At 40.3% G+C, this 24,557-nt stretch overlaps 1 long non-coding RNA gene across 1 annotated transcript; it reads left to right on the forward strand.

Annotated features, from left to right (window-relative positions):
* The first annotated feature begins 5,404 nt into the window (after positions 1-5,404).
* Positions 5,405-24,255, forward strand: LOC104007990 (uncharacterized). The gene is made up of 6 exons (XR_682384.3): positions 5,405-5,724; positions 15,870-16,033; positions 16,153-16,831; positions 17,357-17,472; positions 20,899-20,974; positions 24,086-24,255. It is a non-coding gene; the product is annotated as an uncharacterized LOC104007990 (long non-coding RNA).
* Positions 24,256-24,557: the final 302 nt, after the last annotated feature.

The raw sequence follows: 24,557 nt of genomic DNA on the forward strand, positions 1-24,557 counted from the left end.
AAGGGTCTTTTAGAATCCCCTTGTTACTTAGCTCAAAATCGGTGCACATGCATATAAATTCACCCTACTGCTTGTCCCCAGATGAATAAGATTAAATTAACACTTAACATTTTGGCACTTGCTCACTTTGGTGGGAGTATGGAGGAGTTTCTCTTCCTGTTGAACACACCATGCTCACCTGGAAATGTCCTTGATGACAACTTCCCTCATTGATTGCAAAATATTTTAATACTTTTGAGCTTAAGCTTAGATAAACTGGAATCCCAGTGTTCTAAAAGATAGGTTTGGGATCAGTCAGGCCTAAATGAAATCTCAGTTTTACCAATTACCAGTTGTGTGGTTCTGGAAGCGTTACTTAATCTCCGAGACCCAATTTCATTAGCTATAAATAAAGATAATATATATACCCCACAGAGTTAAAATATTAAATATCATCATGTACATTAAATTGTCCAACACAGGTGCTCATTAAATTCATTCATCCATTCAATAAATAGGTATCAAACACCTCCAATGTATAAGGAGGTATTCTAGGAACTGATGATGCAGTTGTAAACTAGACAATATTTCTGCCTTCGTGGAGCCATTTCTTTCAGTTAAAAAAATGTTATGAAGCAAAAGAATGCAGAATAATAGGATGGACAGCAACAGTAATGGTGTTGCTAGAAATAAACACTAGATCCTTTTTCCCTGTTCACACAGTTCTCCTCTTTTTGAATCCCAAACTCTCCTGCCCACTGACCACAGGTCTCCAGGGAGGATGAATAAAGGGCTAGATTCTGTTGAATTGAGTCATCTGACATCATTTAAATAAAGTTGTGGACACCAATAGAAGAGTACATGGTCATCAACAGGACGGATAGAGTTGGGTGTCGCTTTGGAGACCCTTGGAGATGCACAGCTATGCTCGGTCTCCAGGCTTGTCATAGTTGAAACTACAGAGGCGATTCTTGGAGAAGGACATTTCCCCCTAAAGAGGCAGTCCTCAATAATGCCATCTTTGTTGCAGCAGAACATCGGCAACCTTGTTCTGAGCTGAGTCCAAGTTGAGGGGAAAGAGGGGAACAGCCAGCTGTGAAAAGATCAATTTGTTTCCAATCCATTCTTTCTTATGGTTAGAGAGGCTGGCTCCCCACACTGGCTGGGTCTGTCAGGGACAGATGCCAAGTAGGCCACAGACTGAAGAAACACCCCCTGTTCCCACTGAAGCAGGAGCATTCAGCCTCTGCTCTGAGTAAGCCTCAGAGTCTATGGCATTAGCCATCCCCTAGTTAGGTTGCTTTGGGGAGACACAAGTTGGGGCAGATGAGAGGGATGCCCCAAGTCTAATTCAAAACTACAATTATTCAAACCCTCCATTTATTTCTGTTTGTAAATACCCAGTGTTGGCAGGTTGTGGGAAAGCATGGGTTCCCATATACCATAGCTGAGAGTGTAAATTGGTATAACCTCTTAAGAAAACCATTTGGCAGAATCTGTGGAAATTGAAAGTGCATAGACCCTATGTTATAGACAGTCTACTTCTAGGAATTTATCCTTCAGATAAATTCTCAGAAGTGCACCCAGATGAATGCACAAGGAGGATGTTTATTACAGCATTGTCACAGAAAATGTCCAGAATCAACTGAACATTATGTTGTAGAGTAAAAGAATGAGCCACACATAGAAAGAGGTCTGAGAGAAAAAGGAGGAAGGAATATTCAGTTTGGTATGCATGGTAAAATCTATTTATTATACATAAAGTTAACCTCTGCATCAACATGTATGTTTTACATCCTGTTGGATCTCTGCTAATACCTCTGTCTGTTCCTACCCCTATCCCAAGATTCAATAATACAAGGCAAGAAGACTCCTGTACAGCCCTGTGGATGTGCAAGATGCTAAGAATGAGTGGATATTACAGATAGATGTAAAAGTAGGAACCTTGCCAGCCTCTATTACCTTTCCTCAGTAGATCTGTCTTCCTTGGCCAGGGTGAGGTAGAAACAATAGCCAGATGAGTAATCAGTGGCTTGTATGGCTTGGCATTTTTCCTGAGCTCCATTTGGAGAGGGAACTAAGACCATACTCAGTATTTTCAGGTTTTCAGTCTCTTCATAATTGACAGCCCATTTCCTCCTCTTATCAAATTGCACAGAGATCAAATGTGAAGAAGCCTGAAAGAAAGGACAGTGTGTATTGCTCAATTAAGAATTTGCTCCCTTCCAGCTCTAAAACATCCCCAAATTTTCCAGTTGCAAATGTTACCAAATTTACAATGACCACCAAATGTTGAATAAAACATATGTAATTCTACCCATCCTGGCAATAATTCACTGTGGAGTTTTGGTCAAGCTTCCTGCTCTCAGTCGGCCTCAGTTTTCCCTGTGGTTCATGTGATAAGGACTATGTACCTAGGGGGGCAAGAGCAGATCACCTGTGCCCCTCTCTCCCTGCTTCCTCTGACAGGCATAGCTAATCTATCACAACATGCTTTCCTACAGATCTCAGATGATTCCTCTGACTCCTTCTTGACACAGAATTGTAAGCAATCACAAATATTTAATCCAAATTGACGTAAAAGTCAACATTTAATTGTCCTCTCCATACTAGATGATATCTGAAGTTCATTCCAGATTTAACATTCTGTTTCCGTAATTCAAGGATTCATTTGAACGCCAGCTCGTTCATGAAGTCAACCTAGACTGCTGAAGAACAAGTTAGTTTTTCCTGTTTCTGACTTATGGAGACAGAGCTATATAAGTCGATATGAACTTGACTTCTGGTTTCTTTGCATTGTTATCTCATTGTCACCTGTATAACAATGCTGCCTCCATGGGGAAATTTAATTTAAGTATAGAAAGTATATCCCATATAATAATTTTCAGACTGTGATGCATAGTACCCCCAGAGTTACTCAAAGATTTTCCATGGGCTCTAGTTGGCAGAGATAAGGAAATTTTCAGATTCTCAGCTTTCATTTGCACTCTTTCTCAGGAATCTGAAGAGAGTCCCTTTTTTGTAAATGCTTTTCTCTCACTTTACAAATGGAATTCATGCCTCTCACTCATCTCGAGTTGCTTTGGGGTATAAAAATTTCTGGGGGACCAAACAAAGGTACAACTCAAAATTCTTTCGAGAAAAAGTGTTGAGAAAGTGAATGACTAATGACCTTGCAGCAAATCATTCTGCAAGTCAGATGACTTTCAATGCTTTAGTTACAACAAAACTGAAGGGGAACCTAATTAAAATGTCAGCTGAGAAAGTATTAAAAATCCTATTTGATGATTGATCTTTATGTGATTTTTGGCATACAACCTGGTAAGAAGTTATAACACTGCTATAAGAAAAGTTTTTCTTTTCCCATCTACTTATTTTTGTGAATAGGTTTCTCAGTGCTTACAACCAAAAAATGAAAAGTAAATATAATTTATGAAATACCATCTCATGTTAGCAATAATGAATATTCCTCAGCAGACATATGGCCTAATTTTTTAAAAAGTTCACCTCATTCAGAAAAGCATTTCTAATAAAACCTTATGTTTCACATCACATTTAGCAAAATTTTAATAAGTGTATGGTAGATTGATCAGTTGTATACATCTAATAATTGTTATGATAATTTAATCCAGAAGAAATTGGGTTTTGTTAGCATCTTACATTTACAGAACATTAAAGAAATTTTAATATGAATTTATATACATGTTTTGTTTCAGAATAATATAATAACATGATCAGTGAAAGAATTTCCAGTATAAAAAAATATACTATATTAGGAAACATTTCTATAGAGCAAATGAAATGGAAATAAACATTTAAGGAAAACAAAAGAACTATGTAAGTTTTCAACTGTTAGGGAAGATTCTACTTGTATATTTTTAAATGGATGAATGGTGGTATCAAATTAAAGTGGAATTTCAATCCATTAAATCTATTTATAATAGTTAGACAGTTTTATTTTAAATGACCATATTTTCAATATACTTTACATTATATCCCTCACAACTATTTAAACTTATAATAAAAGCACTTGTCAACTTAAAAAGGTTCATATTTTTCCAAGAATATTTTAGAGAGCATTAAAGCGAACTACTAAGGACTGTATTTTATCAGAGTGAATTCACTTCAATAATTATAATAGGGGAATCAAATGGTAGTTGTTTAAGAAAATCCAATGTACTGATGGACAAATCTGTATAAAGGACGTGAGAATGACACATTTTCTAAGTATAAATGTTACACATCAAGTTTGGGCTGCAATTGGACTAAGTCTACACTTCCTTATTTATCCTCAGCCAGCCAATCCAGGTCTTATAGCCCTACCCTTTGACCTATGCTACCCTGTGTAACTGGTTCCCTAATTTGGATTAGAAAACTGAAAGATTTTCAAACTCTAGGTCTTTGTTGATAGATTTAAAAAAAAATCTCTTTAATTATAGTATATAATTTTAGTGCCTAGGAATCAATGCCTTATCTAGGAAACACAAGCAAAGCAATATGTAGCTGCATCATTTCTTAGGATATTCATTCCTTTTTTGGTCAGTTCTGATGCTCTCTTTTCTGAGCAGATTGCTGAGCTGGGGTGAAGGCAAGGCAAAGCAAGAAGGTGGTGGGAGGAAAAAAGGTATGTCATCTACCTACTGTTGCTTCAGTTTTAACTTGAATCGGCTTATCCACTGATTCATTCAGTAAAGTTTTCCTAAACACTTACTCTGTGCCACGTTCTGGGTTAGGATTGGGGGCTACCAAGGCCAAGAAGGTACAGGTTTTTCCCTTGAAGAGTCACAGTTTACTAAGGGAAAGACGAACTCAACAAATAATTGAGATGCTCTGCAATAAGCTCTATATTAGAAAAAACTCAAGGTTCCAGGGATCAGAGAGGATAGAATGATCAATTCTATAAGAGGTGGTAATATTTGAGCAAAGCCTTAATTAAGGAGTAAGAACTGAGGACAGTCCCAGCAGAAGGTACAGCACACATTTTAGCATGGGGCCATAAGTGGTCATGACATTTTGATAAATAGAAAGTATATCATATCTAAAGCAGAGGGTAGAGTCAGCACCTAGCAGGTGGAGGCAGGAGATAAGGCTAAAGAAGCAAGTTGGGGATAGGTCACAAAGGGCCATGAAAGTTGTCTTAGTCTTTTCAGGTGGCTGTAACGGAATACCGTACAGTGGGTAGCTTATAAACAACAGAAATGTATTGCTCACAGTTCTAGAGGCTGGGAAGTCCAAGATTAAGGCAGCAGTAGATTCAGTGCCTAGTGAGGGCCCCTTTCTGGTGTCTTCTTGCTGTGCCCTTATATAGTGGAAGAAGAAAGGCGGCTATCTGGGGTCTCTTTTATGAAGGCATTAGTCCCATTCATGAGGGCTCCACCTCATGACTTAATCACCTTTCAAAGGCCCCACCTCCAAATACCATCACATTGAGGATTTGGTTTCAACATGAACTTGGAGAGGACACAAACATTCAGACTCTAGAAAGCCTTACTCAACATTTGAAAATTGAACTTGATCCTTTGGGCAACAGGAAGGAACATGATGAGATAAAGACTTTAGAATGATAATCCGAGGTTAGAGGACATGAGAAAAATGCCTAATGCAGCACAGGATACAGATTCTCCAAAAAACTTTAATTGACTTTTCAACTTCCCTTTCTCCCTTAAAGAAAGCAGGGCTCTGAATCCCCAAGACAAAGTGCATCCAGTATTATATACTGAGAAGAGAAAATGAACCAAGAATAAGGTAAGAACTATTCATTTGTTTTATCAGTATTTATCAGGTGCCTACTCATGTACATATAATTCTGCTTTTTTTTTCTCTTAAACAAATTTGTCAAATAAGAGCTATGGCCCCTACTTTATCAAAGTGGACACTGAATCACAGATGGCTTCAGTAACTTGTCCAAGCTCACATAGCTAATTAAGAATGAGACTATTTACAAATCCAGCAGTCTGACTTACATGCATATAACCATGGTGCCATCTCTCTGTAAGCAATATTATTATTTTACTGCTGTGGACTGTGAGAATAAAGACATGCCAAACCAATAGGGTAAGGGCCTCTAAGAGATGAACTTTGCCTGCTGTTAGCTCCATCTTAAGTGAGAGGGTGATATATGTATGTGCTGGCAGGCCAAGTCTGGAGATAAAGAAAGCACACGCACGGTTTCCTGCTAAGGCCAGGTCTACAACAGAATTTTTTTTGTTTCTATTGCCTCTATTCCTAAGCTGGAACTACCAGGTCCAAACAACAGTCACTTCTCCCTCTTCTCCCTACCTGCCAATTCCATTTCAGGATATTACTTCTCTCTACTCTTTACCCATATCCCATCAATCACCAAACCCTTGCAAGTTTGTCTTTAATATCACTAGACTCTGCCCAATTCCCTCCATCCCTGCAACTCCCACCCTGGTTTGAGCCACCATCCTTTCTTGCTTAAATGACTACAGCAGCCCCTCGCTGGTCTCTCCAACTCCAATCTGCTTGCAATTCTGCTTCACAATTATAGCCAAGATGATATTTTTCAAGCACAAATCTATCTTTATTCCTCCTTGTTGACATCCAAAAATGGCCTCCTATAACTTTTCTAGAAAATAAGAGTTCAAAATCCTTCCCAGGGCTCTCAAGGTCCTACATGAGATTCTGCCAATTTCATCTGTCTCATCCAAACCCTCCCTCCATTCCTGACCCTCACTCCATGGACTTTCCCCAAATGCAGCATGCTGTTTCTCCTCTTCACACTCTGGTATGGATAGACATCTCTGCCTCTCTCCCACTGCCTCCTTTCTTCCCTTTTCCTCCCAAGCTCTAAATCATATTCAAGATTCTGTTCAAGTGAAATCCTCTCTAGCAAGCCTTCCTTCCCCACACCCTGAGCCACTATTAGTTCCTAAATCCTGTACTTTCCCTTTAATGACATTGATCACAATGGGTTACCATTGTCACTTTGCTTGTCTGTCTCCTGTTCTAAGCTATGAGCCCCTTAAGGACAAACCCCCTGGTTCATCTAAATTCCTCACTTCCCAGCACAATACTCAATGCATAGCAAGAGACAGGCAAATACGTGTTAAACAAATGAATAAATATTCTCATTATCATCTTTAACTCCTAATGAATATTATACATTCTCCTAGTAGATGCTATGCATTTGCAAACTGGATGATTACAAAAGTTAAGTGAACTTGAACATTGCCATTAACTCATTAGGGCCACCCCCAGCCTCTCTCTTTCAAGTATGGTCAATGTGGCTTTATCATTGCCATAAGACCAAGTTCTGTTTAGTGGGGGAAACCCACATATCCAGCTCATTGGCAACTAGGGCTAGCAAATGCTCCTGCCACAGTTTTAAAAGTCTGAACAGTCTGTCTGACCATAGGTGAGAACAGGTGAATTTTTCACATCTGCACTTCACAACAGAAAAGAATCCACTCCAAACTCTGTGAAAGAAGAGCTCTTGTAGCATTTCCTTTTGGGGGGTGGGGATTTTCCAATAGATCAGGCTCCAGACTACTGAATGGAAACTATTTCCTCACTCTTCCCTCCATCCCCCCAACATACACACACACACACACATACACACACACACACACAGATGTCTGAAGATTTTTCTGAAATCAGGGATTGACTAAAGGAAAGGATGTGTTTCATTAGCTGTTCCATCAAAGGAAAGAGACACGGAGTCTGCTAAAGGTCAAGAGAGAAGAAGAGAAGGAGACGAACACCGGTGGCCCAGATGCCCAGGCCCTGCCCCTCATTGTGACACACAGCTGTTTGGAAGCACAGTGTTGCAAATCTGATCCTAAAATATTTCATGACGTCGCTGGCGTTCTTTCTATCATGATGAAGCACAGAACAATACATGTCCTTTACTTCACAGTAAATGCCTGTGGCAGGAGCCCAAAATATTTAACGCTCTGACTCCTTGGATACAACACTGTTGAGATTTCCTAGCATATTTTTTTTAATATAAGATGAACCTTGGATGGAGATTGCCTTACTTCAGTAGGGAAAAGAAATAGTCCAAGAATTCCAATAAAACTCACTTTGTTCTTACCATATTCAGAGAACTGTTATGTCATGTTGGTGGAGCATACAGAGCTAGATAAAGGCACAAATTTTAAGCCTTCCAGGAGTTTAAAATCTCAGAACCTCCATTTTACTCATTTTTGTTATTTTTTTTTTCAGAGACAGGGTCTTGCTATGTTGCCCAGGCTAGACTTGAACTCCTGGGCTCATGCGATCCTCCCACCTCAGCCTTCTGAGTCACAGGAGTACAGGAACATGCCATCACACCCAGTTTTATTTTTAATATGGGGCTGGTAACATCTGCCCATAGTCAATTTGGGAAGATTCCATGAACAAGAATTTATAAAACAATTATCCCAGTGCCTGCCACATAGAGGTTCATAATAAATGTTGCTCTCCTTATTTTATAATCTCATGAAAGGGGCACATAAGAAAGCAATTACTTAGGATCCTGGCAAAGTAGGGTAATCAAGGAATAGAGATAAAACTAAAATATAAAGCGGTATTCTGGGCTAAATATGGAGGAATGATTTATGGATCAGGTGGCATTTTGTTGCATATTAGTAGATGTAATGGCATTTTAGATAGAATGGGAAGGCTATCTTCTCAGAAGTCTATGTAACTGAAGTGCATCATTTGAGCATAAAAAGAAACACTTCCTGGCTTCGCTAGTCATTATTGTGTCATTTGTTAACATTATCAAATCTTTTCCATGTGGCTCTGCTTCCTATCCAAAAATAGCTTACAAACGAGAAATTTAGATTCTAGTTCCCAAAGCATTCTCATTCCCTGTATCTTCCATAGATGCTGGTGGCGGGAAGGTGCTAAATCTCTTCATAGTAACTATACAGTGAGTCTATCTTCTTCTCTGAAGAAAGGAAACAGCTATCTAGTTCCCTGAGCATGGAGGGAGGAAGGACATCATTGTATAGGAGAATCCTTGGCAAAACAGAATCGTACCTAAGTAGGTAGAGAATCAGTGCCCACTCCGGCATGCATCATAGCCATGAGAGACTAGAATGTGTAGCAGATGTTGTATGTGGACTACAGCCTCAAGGATCACATGACTAGAAGTCCCTAACCTAGTGCCAAGCACACTGGGGTGGCTGGTGGTGCCGAAATCCCTATGGAAGACCAGCAAGTTCTCAAAAGGGTTAGCTGTGGGCAGTTCCCTTGTATATTGTGAAAATCTCTATTCCTAAGTGGACATTGTTATTTTTGGGAGGTCAGAAAAACCGAATAAATGCACACTGCTTAGCACACAGTACTCATCATGATCTCTCCCCTATGGATCATGTGCCCATCTCTCCCAAACTACTCACTGCTCCTGAAGTCTCTTCTATGCCTCTTTGCTTTTGCATATGCTGTATATTCTACCAGATTACCCTTCCCAAACTACTTTGCTTTGAGGATGTTTCAAAACTCAGAGATAAATCAGCTAATCCTCCCTATAGCCTGGGTTAGACAACCTTCGTCTAGCATGTACCTACCTCAGTCACAGGACTTATTCTGCTGTATTGTAATAACATTGTTCCTTGTCTTGTTTTCACACTTGACTGTAAGCTTCTTGAAGAGCAGGTACTGAATGTTTAGGTCCCTGGTTCCTAGCATAGTATCTAGTATAAGGGAACACCTGGAATTTGAGGCAGGAGGCAGCAGTAGCATGTGTATATTGGAAAGGCATAGAATTCATGCCCAGGTGAGAGATGAGAGGCTTTGGTAACTCATTTTACCTGTTTCACCCATTTGCTAAAGAGCAACAACAAGAGGAATCAGAAATGCTTCCATCACTCCTCAGTTGCTGGAAGATCTTGGATTAGTCATGCTTTCTGCAAAACATTAGCTATCTTCTCACTCGAACCAAACTAAACCATTTAGTAAGAAGCATCTGGCTTAGTGGTTAAGACTTAGGTCTTGCAGGAAGTGAGAGAGGAGTTGGAATCCTGGCTTTTCCACTTAGTAGCTGTGGCCCTGAAGTGAGCCAGCTTTGCTGATCTTCCATTACATCTGCTTTCAAGTGGAGAAGCTAATCTACACATCATTGTTTTAGAATTACATGAGGCAATACTTGTTAAACACATAACACAGTACTTATGTTATTATAACTGCTCAAAAATTAATAGCCATTTTGACTCTTTTACATTGCTATAGGCTGAATATTTGTATCCCCCTAAAATTATGTTGAAATATAATCCCCAATGTGATGGTAGTTAGAGGTGGAACCACCGGCAGGAAGGTGGTGAGGGCAGTGCCCTCATGAAGGAATTAATGCCCTCATGAAAGAGGGCTCAGAGAGCTTTCTTGTCCCTTCTGCCAAGTGAGGACACAGCAAGAATATGGCTGTCTATGAACCAGGAAGCAGGTCCTCACCAAACACTGAATTTGCTGGTACCTTGATCCTGAACTTCCCAGCCTCCAGAACTATAAGAAATAACATTTATATTGTTTATAAGCCACCCAGTCTGTGGTGTTCTAACAGCCTATAACAAAGACACGTATGAAATACAGACGCCCTGGAGATCTCTATAATTTATATATTTCTTCAAAAAGATTACTGAATATTTACCACCTGTCATAATAAACACAAGAAATACAGACAGAAATATCCAGGCACCATTTTCAACAGAAGATACCAATATCCTTTTGGCTTTCTCTGTTTCTCAGCTTTTGTCCTTTTGAGAGATAGAACCACAAACAAGCCCCTCTCCTCCTGTGTGTTGGGGTGAGCTTGGGTCCTGGAAGGTGAAAGGCCAGCCCAGAGCTCATCAAGCAACTTTGGTTTCTCAGAGCCAGAGCTGCTGGCGATGTAATCCAATCTGGCTGCAGAGAATGTGACTAAACGAAACCCCATCTGCTGCGAGGTTTCCCTGGGTTCCCAGGAGGGACCTGAGCAGGATATGAGGCGGCGGCGGTGGTGAGGTGAGGGGTCTGCAAGGAAATGGTGCGATCCCCCATGTGTAATGTGTCTCACCGCAGGCCAGCGTGGGTCTCCCCCAGCATGACATCATCTTGGAGCTCACCCGGGCTCCGGTCTGCTAGCCGCTATAAACCAGGGTTTCTCAATCTCAGCACTATTGACATTTTTCAGCTGGATAATTCTTTGTTGAGAAGTGTGGGGGGAACTGCCCTGTGCATTGTAGGAGGTACAGCAGCATCCCTGACCTCCATTCACTAGTTGTCAATAGCATCTCCACCCAGCCTAGTTGTGACAGCCCAAAATGTCTCCAGTCATTTCCAAACAATGGGGGACAAAATTGCCCCCCGTTGAGAACGAGAACCACTGGAACCGAAAAAGTGGAACAAATCAGACTCCCTTTCTATTAAAAGCAAGGGAAAAAATTCCAGAAAAAAATAGAATACAGTAAGTTTCCAACTCCTTATGTAGTTTTAGAAATGAATTAAAAGTTGAGCAGCTAGCTTTGATGGTTCAGGTGAGAGCCTTCCAATAAAGAGGAAAACCTAGAAGTGATAATAAGTACCATCTACTTAGTGCTTTCTGTGTCCTAGGCATGGTGCTAAGCGCTTTAACTCATTGACCCCTCAAAAGAACGCTGAAGGTAGGCGTCTGATCTCCCTGTCATAGGTAAGGACTCTGAGGCCCAGAGGTGTGAAAGTCTTGCCTAGAAGCATATAGCTAGTAAGGACTGAGATGGGATTTGAACACAGCTCTGCATGATTTTAAGGGAACTCAGAGCCATTTGGTTCTCTTAGTCCATTACTCTGGAGTCTGTATCCAATACCATAAAAATTTCAAGATCTGTGCTTTAAACCAGGGAGTATTTAATAGGAACTTCTACATCCAGCATCAGCCTAGACAGAAGGTGGGTGGATTTGAGTGGGAGAATCAGACTTTCCATGTCCTTACTTAAACAAGACTAATCCACATTTATAAATCAATATGAGATAGTATATAATTAACCCCTATATGAGTGGTAGATGTTAAAGGAGTATAAAGTAAATAACAGGCTGAATAGAAAGAATGCGTTTTAATAAGCATGCTTCTAATAAATTAGTGAAACTGTCTCTGAATGTGGTGGCTCATATCTCATGAGGCTCCCTTATGAGGACTTGGAGTGAAGTGCATGGGCTTGGCGTTGGACAATTCTGGCTTCTAATCCCAGCTCCAAAACTTACCAGCCGGGTGGCTTTTGGCAAAACACTTTACAGCTGGAAGCCTCAGTAAACTCCTTAGCAAAATACAGATTAAAATACTTATTTCAGGATTGATGGGATTAACTAAAACCAGGAAGTGGAAACTAATATAGAGTGTCTCATAGGCAATTGACTTTTCTTCCATTGCACTCATAGCTCTTTGGAATTACATATTTATTTGTGTATTTGTGTGTTTAATGGTTGTCTCTTTTATTCTCTGCCTCTTCAGAACCTCCCATAGTACTTGGCATATAGTAAGTACTTATTTAAAATATGCTCAATGCATAGTAAACATTAGTGCACTTTCTTTCTCTGTAGTTCCTTCTATGACAATGAGTTTTCGGACATTAAAAATACTCAAGCAATGGAAATATAAGATTCTCTATCTCTTTGTGTCCCAATCATAGCCTCTTATGGTGACTGTACTGCAGCACTTATGACATTGTTTTACAATTACTGTTTCTTTGGTTATAAACTCCTTCAGGGCTGGATGGATCACTTTATTTTTTATTTTTTTATTTTTATTTTTTGAGATGGAGTCTTGCTCTGTCACCCAGGCTGGAGTGCAGTGGTGCAATCTCAGCTCACTGCAAGCTCCGCCTCCCGGGTTCATGCCATTCTCCTGCCTCAGCCTCCTCAGTAGCTGGGATTACAGGCACCCGCCACCATGGATGGATCACTTTCAATCCCTATGACATGGTCCCATTACTTGCAGCCAAGGTGTGATACATGTCTGAATCTAACAAGTATTTGTAAAATAAAGATATTGATGCCTTAGGGGGCATTGGCCCACTGAATTGGAGCTCCAAAAAAATTATAGTTCCAGGCTTTGGCAACCCTAACTACTGCCAACCCTGCTCATACAACATCTAATCACCAAGAACAAAAGGTTGGGGCTGTTATTTTTATTGTTCCAGAAAAGTGTAGATAATTAATAACTCTGTATTGAATTTAATTGGCTGCTTTTACAAGGAAAGTTGTGAGCCAAATTTTCCATATCCAAGCTAGCACCTCAAAGGTGATTAGATTCAGCCATAAATTCTTATAACAAATATTTATAGAGTGCTTAGTATGAGCCAGCCACTGTTCAAGGTACCGGTTAAATCTTGTTGGATATTTTAAGGCTTGGAGAATGATTTTGACATTGAGCATTCTTCTCAGTTACCCAAAGGAAACCAGCTGTTTCTACTGGATTGCTTGAGGCAGACAGCAATAAGGGGCTCAGGAGTCTTGGAGACAAATTCTTAAACCTCTGGTCTCAGCATCCTGGTCCTTGGAGAAGGGAACATCTAATATACGAAGGAAACAGTTTATAAGCCAAGCCGTATATACTTCCTAACTAGAGGTTAGCATCCAAAACAGAATGCTTAGGCATTGGAAAGTTTATCATACCCATGGGTCTCATCTCCTCATCATGCAACTTTCATAAAAACAGGGAAAGCTATTACTTCAACTGCAATTGTTTTCTTTTGAAAGAAAGAAAACTACCAATTTCTGTGGCTGCCCAGAGAAGCTGGGAGATATATATATCTCCTCATAATGGGTACATTACAATACTTGAGGGTAAGATATATCTCACTTCATTTCTTTCAACCATGCCCTACTCCTCTGTCACTGGTAGAAAATTCAGTCTCAGCTATGTTGAGTGTTGCTTCTCTTGTCCACTAGTTTATTCAATAATCTAGAGATCTTACATGGCCTAGAACATTTAGGAACCAGTTGCATGCCCCATTCCTCTCTGGCCATAGCAGATATCCTCAGTTTTGGGTCTGTACCCCTAGAAGTGAGTAGCTCTGCTTCTTCCATCTCCAAATATGATATTGGGATCCTGGTGACTCACTCAGGACACAGCCCCTCTGAATGCACTCTGTGGCACGACCAGTTCAAGTCTCCTTACTTCCTAAGACACTGCATTAGAAGAGAGTGTTTATCCCATCTCATGAAACCTGTGTCTCTACACACTATCCCATTGCATGTCTGTTGGGTTAGTTCTGCCCAAGGTCATAAATGTTAGAGTGATTCTGGGGTCCAAGTTCAGGTCTTTTCAATCTCTATGTTGGATATTTGTCACGATTCAACATCCTACATCCTCACTAGATCAGCATTATTCAAACAGCACTATTGACATTTTGGGACAAAGAATTATTTGTTGTGGGAGACCATCCTCTGCATTGCAGACTTTTAGTAGAATCTCTGGCCTCTGCCCACTTGATGCCCATAGCAAACCTCCAAACTCTGACAGCCAAAATGCCTGCAGACATTAGCAAATATCCTCTAGAGAGTAAACCATCCCTGGTTGAGAAACATTGCCCTAGAAGGTAAGCTCAAAAGGAAAGTGATTGCATCTGTTGTGTTTGTGGCTATGTCGCCAATAGCTATTAGCACAGGGCCTGTGTATCCCATCAATCTAAGTGCAATGAAGAAATGGTTGGAAGAATTAGTCAACAAAATAAATACAAATAAATATTATCATGCCCTTTCTTCCTCTTCTTTTTCTTTCCTTCAACAAGGAAAGTAAAGCAGTAAAACATTGATATGGTTTGACTATGTCCGCACCTAAATCTCATCTCAAATTGTAGCTCCCATAATTCCCATGTATCATGGGAGAGACTGGTGAGGTAATTGAATCATGGGGGTGGGTCTTTCCCATGCTGTTCTCGTGATAGTGAATAAGTCTCATGAGAGCTGATGGTTTTAAAAAGGGGAGTTCCCAGGCCAGGCGTGGTGGCTAATGCCTGTAATCTCAGCACTTTGGGAGGCCAAGATGGGCAGATCACAAGGTCAGAAGATGGAGACTATCCTGGCTAACACGGTGAAACACCGTCTCTACTAAAAATACAAAAAATTAGCTGGGTATGGTGGCATGCACCTGTAGTCCCAGCTGCTTGGGAGGCTGAGGCAGGAGAATCACTTGAACCTGGGAGACAGAGGTTGCAGTGAGCCGAGATCATGCCACTGCACTCCAGCCTGGGAGACAGAGCAAAACTCCCTCTCAAAAAAAGAAAAAAAAAAAAGTTGGGGGGGAGTTCTCCTGCACATGCTCTCTCTTGTCTGCCACCATGTAAGATGAGACTACTTTGCTCCTCCTTCACCTCCCATCATGATTGTGAGGCCTCCCCAGCCATGTGAAACTGTGAGTCAATTAAACCTCTTTCCTTTATAAATTATCCAGTCTCTGGTATGTCTTTATTAGCAGCATAGAATGGATTAATACAAACATCCTCTGCAGGAAAACATAGTGAAGAGGATCCTGTGCAACATGTAAAGAGTTTTGGGTCCTAATCCCATATCTGACACCAGCTATTTATTATTGATCAAGTAACTTCCTCTTGCACATGCCTTCATTTGGGACTAATAATAGTATCTATCCATAGAAATGTTATGAAGATTAAATGAAGTTAATGTATGTAAAGTTCTAAAAATGGTATCCAGCACATAATAAATGCTCAATAAAAATTAACAATCACTATTTACAGAAGATCCCCTGTGTCATAGAAGTGATAGCGTAAAACTCCATTCCCTTCCAAGGGGCTCATTAGAAAGCAACTATCCATTCACATGTTTGCCCAGGTGTAGTCTCAAGAACACCATGCCTTTTACCCCTGCTATCTGGTCATCTCCATGGCTCTCTGAGGGCCTAAACCTGAACTCAGAAACACAATATCAGCTTGTGACATCTCTTTTATTGGGTGTCTTCCTGCTGTACCTAGGTTCTACCATGGTGTTGATATCAGTACAGTATCCACAGATGGGAGAAAAAAATTCATCTGCCAACCATGGCTGTCAGAACTGCAAGCATGGGGTTAACTCACTGTCCTTCACAAATACCCTGCCCCATACCAACCTGGCCTGTCTTTCCATCGCAAGAGTGACAGTGGGCAAAAGCTTTTTAAATTTAGCCAAGGTCTGGTCTGGAATTTGTCTTTGTCACAGATTTGGTGATAGGGCTTATACTGTATTAAGTTTAATCATATTAAAGTATCATCTTTGTAGGTCAAATATGGCTGAACAGGAGCAATTTCATATGAATTACTTCTTAGATTAACTGAGCAAACAAGATTGCAACTTGCTAAAAGCCGAAGTACTTCCACTTCCTTCAAAAGCAACCACTTATGACTGATTTCTGCTCATTAAGCCAGACTCTCGGAAGATCTCTCCTTGGCAATACTTTACTAGTTTAAAGGAGCCACTGGCAAAATATACTTCAAAGTAAGCTTCCCTGGATTGGTCTTCCACAATGCAGCTGTCTCACTGATTCATCCTGGCCCCTGCCCACTCCTGTCCATGGGGATTATCAAACCTTCACCATAATTTCCTTATAAAGTATTTCCACGAGGGAAATCTATCATCTGTCTCAAACGATGAGTCATCTATCTATATTCACCCAAGAGCACTCCCCATATACCATTCATCTGCAAGTTGAGCCCAAATGTGGGCCTGGGCAGGTGTTCCAAAGCATTTAGAAAGTCTTTGAAGTTCTCCTACAGAGGCTGCTTTCTGATACAGTGTCTGAAAAACTTGCCTGGCATCTCACTAAGGGGCTTCTTTGGTCCTCTGACACCACAGCCACATCGATGAGAGCACTGCACACATCCAAAACCGGAGAAAAGCAGGAGAGAGAGAGAAGCGACATCATACTGCTCACGGAAGCTCAGAGGGAGTAGAGAGCCTGGTGTGTGTTCACCTACTCCTCTCGGTCCCCTTTTTATGTCCTTTCTAAGTGAAGAAGCCCAATCCGTGTAAAGGATTTTTTTAAGCAATAAATTCCTTTGATTTTGGCTGGTCTTACACTAATCTAGGCAAGCTTCTTCCTCCATGTGGAACATAGTTTCACAAATGAGCAGACCTGGATTTTAGCTCAGAGTGGGCAAGACAAACAACTACTTTGGGCCCCATTTTCTTATCTCTAACTTGAGCAGGATTGTCTCATAGCTCTTTTCACACTTGTCAAAGTGTGCTGTGGGTGAATCCTCTGAATTATGGATGAGCAGGGACTCAGATAAGTCTGCCACTTGCTGGGTTCAGACTGACCCTGGAATGATAGGAATGTCATGTATAAGTCCAGATTTACTCCTCACTGTGGGCTAAACCACTCGACACTGCAAAGCTCCCATGTCAACAGGCCACTTCAAAACTGTCGGGCTAATGATGGAGGTTGCAACTCCCTCCAACTTCCCTTTCCTTCTCTGTCTTTCAGCCTACAACTAAAATGTCATGTTAAAGGAGCTGTGACAAAAAAACTAATTGAAAATCTAGCAATGTGCATTTACATCATAGAACTATATCTCTATGGAAAAGCATTCCAGTTTCAAGGTAAGTTAATGCCATTTCTCCCAGAAAATAATCTCTTGGACTAATACTAACCATTACCATTTTTAAAAATTCATTAATTTTTGTAGGTACATAGTAGATGTATATATTTAAGGGTACATGAGAGGTTTTGTTTAATAATCATGTCACGTAAAATGTGGTATTCATCCCCTTAAGCATTTATCCTTTGTGTTACAAATAATCCAATTACACTCTTTTAGTTATTTTTAAATGTACATTTAAATTATTACTGACTATAGTCACCCTGTTGTGCTATCAAATACTACATCTTATTCACTCTTCCTAATTATTTTTTGTACTTATTAACCATCCCCACCCCCCAGCCCTCCTCCCAGAACCCTTCCCAGACTCTGGTAACCATCCTTCTGCTCTCTATCTCCATGAGTTCAAGTTAAGCATTCCTGTTTTAAAGGCCCTGTTATGCACAACACAAAGATACTTTCCCATTTATTTCTTGTATTAGTTTTATATTGCTACTCTAACAAGTTACCACAAACTTAATGACTTAATAACACAGAAATGTATTCTCTTACAACTATGGAGACCAGAGGTCTGAAGTGAGTTTTAGTAAGCTAAAATCCAGTTGTCAACAGGCCTGGTCTTTCTGGGGGCTCCAAGGGAGAATCCATTCTTTGCCTCTTTCAGTTTCTGGTGTCTGCTGGCATTCCTTGGCTTGTGGCCACATCACTCCAATCTCTGTTCCTTGGTCACACTGCCTTCTCCTCCTCTGTAGTCAAATCTCTCTCTGCCTTCCTCTTATAAAGACACTTTTAAGTATATGCAAAATAGTCTCCCCACCTCAAGATCCTTAACTTAGTCACAGCTCCAAAGTCTTCTTTGCCATACAAGATAATATTCACAGATTCCATGGATTCAAACACACATCTTGGGAATCCTTACCCAGTTTCCCATGGCCCTTCCTTTATCCCTGTAAAGTAAGTATTCTCACTCCTCTTTTACAGACTCAGATACAAGATGGAGTCACATAAGTGAAGGAAATTGAAAAAAGGTCAAACACCAATAAATGGTAGAGCTAAGATTGATCCCATCTGTCTAGTATCAGATCATGAGCTTCTTCTTTATACCACTGTACCCCATAAAACTGATAAAATAATACTCTTTATAGATGGTTCTGTAATGGAAACCTGAAGAGCCCAGTAGCCCAGTAATTTTCATATGCGGACCTTCTGTGAGACCACATACCAGCTGTGTGACTTTCAGCAAGTCTCTTGATCCCTCCTCACCTCAGCTTTCTCACTTGTATTAGGGGAATGGCCTGGCGTGAGGACTGAGATAATGCCAATGCCTTGTCACGTTATTAGCAAATACAAGTGGGTATATTTGTCACCACCCCTACCATTGGAAGGCTGTGGGGCAAGCAAGCAGTCAAGGTTAGGACTGCCTAGTATGTGCTCACTAAAATAAGGAGGGTCAATTTACTCTCCTCCTTAGGAAGGGTAAGGAACAAAGGGCCAGCCCAGAGTACTTCCCAAGGAGGAGAGTTACTCAAATACCTATGTAATGCCAGTCCATCAACCTCTAGGCCCTGCTGAGGGAGCTTCTGGCTCTGAGGCAAGTGAAACCACCCAGCTGACTCTGAATAGGGTAAATTTTTCCACCTGAGAAACAGAATGTACAAGGCTTGAAAGACGATTAAAAATAATAATGCCTGCTATTGACTGGATGGGCAAATGTAGTTCTACTTTTCAAAGGAAGTTCAAACTATTTCTCTCTCAGAGAAATACTAAACATCCCTTCAGTAAAATATTCATTTCAATGAGCTCTCTCTCTGTGTGTGTGTGTGTGTGCGTGTGTGTGTGTGTGTGTGTGCATGTGTATAGCAGGATGGAGGGGAAATTTATGAAGAATATTAGAGCACACAGGGTGACTAGTACAGTTCGGTCAATCTGAAAATCTTATGTCCCATGATGAAAAGAGCTGTATATTTTTATTTGCATGTACATTTGTTTTATTAACCCTTCTTATTTTAGTGAGCACATTTCTGAAACATACCTCTGACATTATCTTTTCCATCATTTTACAGATGAGAAAGTAAAGGCTCACAGTAGAATAAGTGACTTATCTACAATAGCCAAAGGCCACTATTTTGAGATTACTTAGAATGTGGCAAGCAACGGCATAAGCATTTGACTAAGTATTGTTCTTTTAATCCTGAGACTAGCTCCAAGGAGTATCAGTTATCATTGTACCCGTTTTACAGATGGAGAACTTATAAGAAAGGTGTTAAGTAATTTACCCAAGGTCCTACTCCTTTTTGTAGCTATTATTGGTTAAACTAAGGTTTGAAACCAAGTGCATGCTAGGTAATCCCAAAACTCCAGGATTGGCACAAATAGACAGGGACAAAGGAAAATAACCAAAGACAACCTTGCCTCCTCAGATCTTTATGTGAAAGCTCCAAATCACTCAATCTGGTTCATGAATCAAAGAATGCCATCTTTGCCTTTGGGCAATTGTTACATTAAATACATAAGAAAGCACCCATAATAATAGACAACTGGGAGCTGGAGTCCTCTTGGTGGGTTTGAATCCTCTTGCTACTATTTATTACCCATGCACCCTGGACATTTCCCTAACCTCTCCATGTCTCACACCCCCCATCTGCAAAATGGGAACAATGATAGGACTAACCCAAAGGCTCATCGTAAAGATTAAATAATTTAATACATCCAAACTGCTTCAACAGTGCCTAGATCACAGAAAATACTCAATCAGTGTTAGCCACTGTTATTCTTTGTGGTCCACAAAAGAAATCTTAAGAAACCTAAGAGAGAAGGAAAACAAGCAAATTATACTTCCTCACAAGTATCCAACCCAGCTGTGGAAAATCAAAGAAAGAAATTCAATTTGCATTGATTTCAAAGCTATATATTCCCTCTGTGACCTGTATTAAGCCCAAGATGGTTTGAGCCATTTGTATTCATCACCTCAGCCTGAGCTCAGACCGGTAAACATGATCAAAACTGCCTCCGAGCCCTCTGTTGGAAATATACAACTCCACATCTTCTAATTTAGCTTGGGCAATGCTAGTTTTTTAAACTTTTCCTCTTTCCCTTCAACCTCCAAAGAGGCAGCCTTTTGAATATTTTAACAAGACAGCACCAGGTGGCTTCAACTCCTCTCTCCCTGCTGCCAGCCCCTGCAAAGCCCAGAAGTGCTTCAGATAGAAGCTGGGTTCCATGCTTTCATAAACACAATATAGCTATGCAGAGAGTGAGCTTTTTATTGGGATTTGGGGGGTGGGGGGCGGGGAAGGGAACTACATCATTTAGCATCAAAAAACTCTACATAGGGCATCCCAGTTTACTAAGCACTTTGTCTTACACCCTCTTACTTGGTCTTCATACCAATTTTGAAAGCTACTCAAGGTACAGATTTTTATCTCAGTTTTATAAAACAGGAAACCAGATGAATCCCAAGAAGAAGAGGAGGAGCTTCAGAGAGGGGACATGCTTTTCTCAAGGTAATTCACATTGTAAGCAGTTGGGCCAAATAGAACCCAAGACTGTGTGCTAATATCATATATTTTCCATTATGCAGCCAATTAGTTGATCAGTCAATCATTTCATAGGAACATTAATCAACCTCCAAGTGCTTTGGGTCTGTACAGGTGAAAAGCACAGTCCTTGCCCTCAAGGAGTCCTCACAGACCAGCTGGGCAAATGAATGAGTAAATTGATGATAACAATTAAGGTCTCTAATCATTTCATAAAAGTCACTTCAAGAATGTTTTTATTGCTTACCTCCAAAATCTGTGACAGGTCATATGCTATTCTAAACACTATGATATGTAGGAATGATATTCAAAATAATTAACAAATAACATGACATAGGCAGCAGCCATCAACAGATGCTGGCAACAAAGAGAACTGCTGACAAACAGATGGAAAGGCACAGTGTCTACCCTCAGGTGTCCATGATCTAGCAGGGTAAACAGGCAAGAGAAATAAAATGTGCAACATACTAAAAGTTAAAAAATGGTGGTGTAGATGAGCATGAAGGAGAGGCCCTTCTCTCTGGATGTGAGGGTCATAAAACTTTGTTAGAAGAAGCACTATGAAGGAACTCTTGAAAAAAATAATAAAGGAATTTGTCATGGCAATAAGGCAGGGTTCTTCCTAGGGAAGTGAATGTGCAAAGGCTTGGAGACTTCTAAATTATTTCTTTAAAGATTTTACTTGAGAGTTTTGAGTTGCTATAATCCCTGGGAATTCCCCACTTGCTAACCAGGACCCTGCGTGTCAGCGGGGAAAGGGATTTTCCCAAAGTCACACAGCGAGTTGATGCAGCATCAAGACTTAGACACTCAACCAATGCTCTCCACTCTGCTGTGCTGACCAGGCATGACTTCTTGGTTGATGGCGCAGCTAAATTGCCATAGTCCATCCATCAGAGAAGCTCTTATATGTCTTGCCACACACTCCATATGGTCTTTGAACTTGATTTTGTCCTTTGTTGTCGAAGGAAAAGCAAGAAGAGTTGGAAAAGATCACTCAACAATGATCTGCAAGCAAGTTGGGAAACCTTGACTCTAACAAAATGCATTTAATTAAATGACTGGCCCACTGTGTGGGATCAGAGATCCATCCCGGCTTTGGAAAAGATTTCTGGTAATTATGGAGTCACATGAGACTTTTGGACTGGAGTTAGCACACCAGATGAGATGAATTCCGGGAAGAGGAGGAGGAAGGTTGGGAACAGTGAAGGAGTATGTAATCAGAGTAGGAAGCAGGGGATTCCATGGGGAAGTGGACACTCAGCTTCCTCAGCACTAGTCCTGGCCAAAATTCCACTCATTGTCTGTTCTGTCTGGAAGAAAAAGTATTACATTTAACAGACCTTTAAAGAAATGAGAATGATCTCACCTGAGGCAAACCACGACATTCCTCTGGTCTCTAAACCACAGCCTCCACCAGCAACTCCTGAATGAGAACTGCAAACAAGCAACAACAAAATCAGTCTTTTGCAGGAAGCTCTGTGCAGAGGTGGTGTTTACATGCATTCATTCTACCCTCTCAAGTGGAAAAAAGTGCTTATGCTTCTCAGAAGGATGCAACCATGAGGGATCAGATGCCAAGAGGTATGGCCTCTGCCAAACAGGAGGAAAAATGGTTCTTCATTTCCATAAACTTCCTCTGCTGTAATGTCTAGTGTGGCTTGGTTGCTCAGTTCTGATTGTGACAGTTTTCTTCCTGGAAAGCAGGCATAGTGGCTTCAGACAAGTCATTCTTCCTCTCAGCACCCCACTTTCTGATCTGTGCGATGGAAGCATTGGACACAATAATCCAGTTTCCTTTTCAGGTTCTATGGTTGTAAAAGGAAGAATTTAATTATAAAGCACAACATGTCAAACATTTATTTGTTCCTCCATTACTTCATTCATTCTATAAACATTTACTGAGCTTCTATGATACCCAAGGCTCTATGCTAGGTACAGAAAAAGCAAGTGTGATCACCAGCCTCAGGAAGCCTAGCATCTAGGAGGAAAATCTAGACATGCACATGTGTAATTATACCATGTAGATGCAATGGATGTCCTAATAGAGTTACAAATGCCATAGTGCATAGAAACATCTCTTCCTAGATGGATTTCTTCCATTTAGGAAGCTCCATAGTGAAGTCAGATCAGAAATGGATGATAAATAGATGTGAGGGCATGGAGGTGAGGAGCCTAGGGCATCATCCTAGCATGAACAAAGTTTGGGTATTGTAGAGTACATGGTGCATATGGACCCATCTACCGGAAACAGAGGCTGCGAACAGTACAGGGATGGAAAACACGTCCTTGTCTGGGCACTCCTTACTCAAATGCCAAAAAGCTTAAGATGCCACATAGCTTTTTGGAGAAAATGCCTTTTACAAGTAGCCTCTCCTAAAAATGCATAAATCATCTCTTCTCTATGTTATCAGAATATACTTATATGATAGTTGTTAACTTAACCCATAATAGTATTCTTGTTTGTCACCTCTGCTAGCCTTTTCCTGCTTTGAGGGCCAGCCTGGTCATATTTGGCTTAGTTTCCCTGTGATTGACCATACCACTTGTGGTAGACACTAATCGACGATTGTAGAATCCTAAAGAACTGGGGAGAGGAGTTCGAGTTTGAGACATTCCCCGAAAAAGCCATATCTATCTAGTTTTCTAGCATGCGCTCTTGTCTTATTTAAAAACTCACATAGAATTATAAATATATTGATTATATGTTCTATACAAATATAGTTTATATACCATATGACATATATTGTACACTATTCTAATATTTTAATCCCTAACCCAAGAGATTAACTCAGCAGCCTTAGGAAAGCCAAGAGGCATGGAACCACTCACTGCTGGTTGAGACACAGCTTCATGCTACTGAAATATCCTTTGGCTAAAGCACAGAATTTAAAACTTCCCAAACAACCAACATTTGAATCAGCCAAAATGGATCAAAAGTTCAAATGAGCGGTTTTATGACATGACTATTTATGGGCTTTCTTGCTGTCTGGGAAGGTCACTTTAGCAGAGAATCCTAAAATACTACAGCCAAAGCAACCGTAGGATGACCTAATCGTGTCTTGCTTTTTTTTTCAGATGGGGAAACTGAGACCCACAGCAACAATAATAACTGTGGGGATGATATCATTTAATATTGAAAATAAGTGGATAATTGAGACCTCCATTATTAGTAGTTAATTTTTAAAAATCAAAGATCTCTCCTAATTAGCTTTACGGAGCAAATAAATATATTTTCCATATTCAAACATGGCTGTGATTTCTACACAAATGGTGTTAACAATCTAATACAGCATAAAACATTGTTTAAATATCATCATACCCTATTCCTAAACAGTAACGTGTAATAGATCTCTGGAGCCCAGTGTTGTAATATAAACACTTCCCAGGTGTATTCCCTTGGTAAAGTTTCATTACTTCTCTAAACGTCAGTTTTCTTGTGTAAAAAAGAGACACTTGTGTCTATACTACTTACTGGTTACAAGCATATAATAAAAATAGTGAACAAAAATAGTGTTCATAAAGTACCCTGCACAGCACCTGATTATAG

Source organism: Pan troglodytes, chromosome 11 (genome assembly GCF_028858775.2).
Source record: "Pan troglodytes isolate AG18354 chromosome 11, NHGRI_mPanTro3-v2.0_pri, whole genome shotgun sequence".
Taxonomy (NCBI): Eukaryota; Metazoa; Chordata; class Mammalia; order Primates; family Hominidae; genus Pan; species Pan troglodytes.